The sequence below is a fragment of the Macrotis lagotis genome, chromosome 1 (genome assembly GCF_037893015.1).
Source record: "Macrotis lagotis isolate mMagLag1 chromosome 1, bilby.v1.9.chrom.fasta, whole genome shotgun sequence".
In the NCBI taxonomy this organism is placed as follows: domain Eukaryota; kingdom Metazoa; phylum Chordata; class Mammalia; order Peramelemorphia; family Peramelidae; genus Macrotis; species Macrotis lagotis.
In genome coordinates, this window is record NC_133658.1 from 80454861 (window position 1) to 80459271 (window position 4411).

Below are 4411 nucleotides of genomic sequence, written 5' to 3' on the forward strand. Positions count from 1 at the left end.
TCCATCCTGAATTCAAGGATACTCCCTTGATGAACTCTATAGGTAGCTTCTTCAGATCCTGCCTTCTGATAAACTGTCTAAGAACCTCTCTCCAAAACCCCTTTTGGAGTCTGGCTCTCTAACTGGGCCTCCATGTAAGCCTGTATAATCAGCAAAATTAGAGAAATATTAAAAATGTATATGTTAACCTAATTCTGTTTTGTTATTTCTTGAAACTAAACTCTGAAGATTAAATTAAAACATATGGGTGTCCTGAAAATCTTGACTTTGAAACACCTTGTGTAATTTGTTCTGCTTTGGTTCCATTCACTCTGAATCGGTTTATATATGTTTTCCTAGGTTTCTTTGAAACTGTTCCTTTCATAATTTCTTATGGTACAACAACATTCCACTAAATTCTTATACTATAATTTGTTCAGTCATTTCACAATGGACAAAACATTTTCAGTTCTCACTACTACAAAAAACAGCTGCTTTAATATTATATACTATTTTTCCAGATCTCATGTTCCTCTTCATTTCCCACCATTTTATACTTATTTTTGAAGAGCTTCATTTTTAGTGAAGCTATGAACTCAATTTCCATTTAAAGAGGGGGGATGAGAAAAACACTTATCTCAGTTCTCTCATCCCCCCCCATTTCTCACCCAACAGCACAAATTTTTAGACATTTCTTGCTTCTCTAGCATGCCCCAAGTATAAACAATGGTAAATCTCATTGTCTTCCAAAAGGCTATCATCACAACTCCTGTCCCTCTGATTGGATAGGCATGAACCATGAACTGAACCTCTATTTAAATGGGAGAGATTTCTGGAGGACATTATGTCTCAGATGGCTTATTCTCCACCTTACTACACCCTACCCCCCAGGTTGCACTCCTATCTTGAGCATCTTTGGCTTCTCTGACTATACTAATTTTGAACTTTTTTGGTTCTTCACCATGCCTTGTCTTCAGTTTTCTTTTGTATGTCTCCCCCCAATCTTTTTCACATTTGTATCCTCAGCAATTGGCTCAGTATTTATTCCAACTATTTACTATTTACTTTTTCTTCCCTTTGGATTATAGGTCCATTAGTGTAATGTATTACTAGGTCAAAAGGTATGCATAATTCAATGACTTTTTGGTCATAATTCCAAATTGCTTTTTGGAATAGCTACACCAATTTACATTTCCATTAGCTGTGAAACAGGTTTTTTTTTTTCCCCCTCAGCTTTGGATATGCATTCAGAATATAACAGAAAACCTCCAAAAACTTGTCAAAATGGGTAACAACTTACCCACTTCCAGAAGGAATTAAAAGAACACTGCCAAAGTTTAAGGCAGTAACCTGGATCAAAGGTTTTATTTTCCTCACTTTTTGCTTATTATAGGCAAGGGACACAGAAGTGAAAAAAATTAATTTGGAAAGTGGGTTTGAGAATGGGATTTGGATTTTGAATCAAAACTTGCAATGTGAAGTTTCAAGACACTGATAGGAAGACAAGGGATATGTTGTTGCTACATAAAGCCTGGTAAAAATGTACTTGCCAGGTGTGGGTATGGTTCCATAACTCTAGTAATGGACTCTGAAAATTGATTTTCATTTCCACATTCAAACATGTGAAAAAATTGTAGCTGAGACCCACAGGTCACAGTCTGCTGATCACTGCTACAGGGTATACACAAAGAAGGAAAAAGAATAATAGACAAGTCACCTGAAAATTCACAAGAGACAAAATTCAAGAAGTAAGCTATTAATAAAATCAATGTTCACCAACAAGCTAGATTTTAAAAAGAAATTGTAAAGGTGTTTGAAGTAAGGCAAGGTAAGGGAATATTTAAAAAAGATGGTAAAGTTCTGTAAAAATAGTGTCAGGAATGTTGTCAACTCAGAATAAACTGATACTGGCAAGGGAAGCATTCCAGTTCAGAGAAAAAAAGCAAGCTCCATTTCCTTCCACCTTACTAAACTAGGGTAGTTCTACCATTTACTCTCTCCTTCTCACTCCCACCCCCACCGCCTTTAAACCCTTATAACAAGGCAGTTCATTCCAGGTCTTTTTTTTTTTAACTTAACCCACCTAAATACCACAGGAAGACATTAAGCTTCAGAAGACAACGTGTTTCGAGCCTTAAGTTTCAATTCCGGCATTAGACTGTGAGCACCGGACTTCATCATACACCCTCTTCCAATTCCTCGAATAATTTCGAGGTTTCTCTTGACTGTATTTCAGAGTCGTCACGTCGTTCCAGGCTTTTAATTTGAAGAACTTGGGGATTTATTGTCTCCTTTCTCTGCCCTGACCCCCACCTCTCTGCTTTGTTGCATAAATTACTCTCCCTAGAAACAAATCAATAAAAACAAATGACGCTTTTCCCCTTTGGGGATGCGTTTTAAGCTCTCTCCTACTTTTCGGTTAGCTCCTGCTAATCTCGGGGCTTAAAACTTCCTTGGGGCCCTTTCGCGGTGTTTTCACTGGAAGCTCTGGAGCGCGGCTGGGCCGCCCTGTCAGCTAACGGGCGGGTTCCCGCTGGGTCCTCGAGCCGCGGCCCGCAGCCGCTGGCCCCGATGAGCCGGGCCGAAACCCGGCCCGGGCGCAGCCTCCGGCCCCGGCCCGAAGATTCTGGCCAGCCAAGGCTCCGCAGGCCGGGCTGGGCCCCGGCTGGCCCCAGCCGCCCTGCGCTCGGCCAGCTCCAGCTCCGTGGGGCGCTGCGCGAAGCCCCAGCTCCCGCCCGGGCGCTCCACCCGCGGGCCCCGCGCCGCCCTCCGCAGGTAGCCGTCCGTGTCCCGCTTGGCCTGGGAGACTTGCGCCCGCAGCCGCAGCTGCCGGGCCCGCCCGTCCCGGGCCAGGCGCCGGCTCAGGTGGCTCCACGTGAAGCGGTGCAGGTACTTGAGGTTCCACAGGTCGTGGCCGAAGGGGCTGCGGCGCCCGGCGCCCACGGCCGAGTTGTGCAGGCTGGCCACCACCCGCTTGGCCGCCCGCTTGTCTCGGAACTCCACCCAGCCCTCGCGGTAGAGCGGCCCGCGGCCGCGCCGCCGGCCCCGCCGTTTGGCCTCGGGCCGGAGGAAGACGCGGCCCACCTCGCCGAGGCCGCCGAGCAGGGCCCGCAGGTGGCGGGGCCGGAGGCCGGGCGGGACGTGGCCCAGGTAGACGATGCCGGGCACCACTCTCCTCGGGCCGGGCCCCGGATCGCCCGGCGACTCGGCCTCCGGCGGGACCGCGGGCTCCGGGGCCGCTGCTCTCATCCTGGCCCGGAGGATTGTGGCGTTCTCATGCCCCCAACTGCCCTTCCCCGCGCGGGGCGGGGGGGAGTAACGCGTGGATCCCCCCCCCCCACGCCCTCAGCGGCAAATCGGGGCCGTTTTTCATTTACGTTTCCTTAAAATATACTAGCCAAACTTTTAAAAATCATGGCTTTCAGGGGATGCGGTGATGATTAAATTGATTTGTTTTCAAGATAGTTTTTTTAAAATAACAGTATTACATTTTCTTCTATTCTTCCAGTCTTTTGATTACGTTCTAATACCCTACTTATCAGGGAGTCTGTTTTTGGGTGAAGCTTAGCCACTTGCCATTTGTTCTATTTCTTAAATCTGGAGGTTTTTATTCCGAAAACATTTCTTGCTTTATTTCTTCTAGATATTCTTGTTGTCTTTGTGGAAAATTTATTTTTCCTTTGAGTCTCTAATTACTGTTATTATGGCTTCACTGTCCACGATGTGGGTTTCCTGGGCATCTCCTTAAATCTCATTTCACTTTATTTTAGAACTTTTTTTGGGGGGGGGGATTTTTGCAAGGTAAATGGAGTTAAGTGGCTTGCCCAAGGCCACACCGCTAGGTAATAAATATCTGAGGCCGAATTTGAACTCCTGGAACTCAGGTACTCCTGACACCAGGACGGGTGCTCTATCCACTGAGCCACCTAGTTGCCCCCTTTTAGAATTTATAAAAGGCCTTGTGGCTCTTTCTGGAAGAGCTCTGCTTAATCCCTGAGGAGGTAATCTCTTTATAGGTTTATGCATGGATTACCCTAGAGCCACAATTTCTTTATCTTTGCTGCCTTTTATACCTATTTTCAGCTTTACTCCCTAAATTAGGATATGTCTCACCAGGTTGAACTCCTGATTCTCTTAGAAATTCTCTGCAATACTCTAGAAACCTCTCTCCCCTGGAAGCATACTCTATCCCTAGACCTCACCAACAGGAAAGACCTTTTCTCCCTGTGATTGTGATTCCTCCTACAACCTCCATTTTAAGGAGGTCTCCTAAACCAGTCAGATTTTCAGTCCTCTCCAGGCTGTACTTTTGACTCTCTTGGACTTTCCCTATAAATGCCCCTCATCCAGGCACCTCCTCCTCTTCTTATTTTTTACATTCCTTTTATGTGTTGTCTTTTCCCATTAAAACCTAAGCTTATTAAGGAAAAAA

General features: G+C 45.8%; 1 pseudogene; it reads right to left on the reverse strand.

Moving 5' to 3' along the window:
• Nucleotides 1-2088: 2088 nt before the first annotated feature.
• On the reverse strand, nt 2089-3251 carry LOC141500415 (activator of basal transcription 1 pseudogene; annotated as a pseudogene).
• Between the last annotated feature and the right edge of the window lie 1160 nt (nt 3252-4411).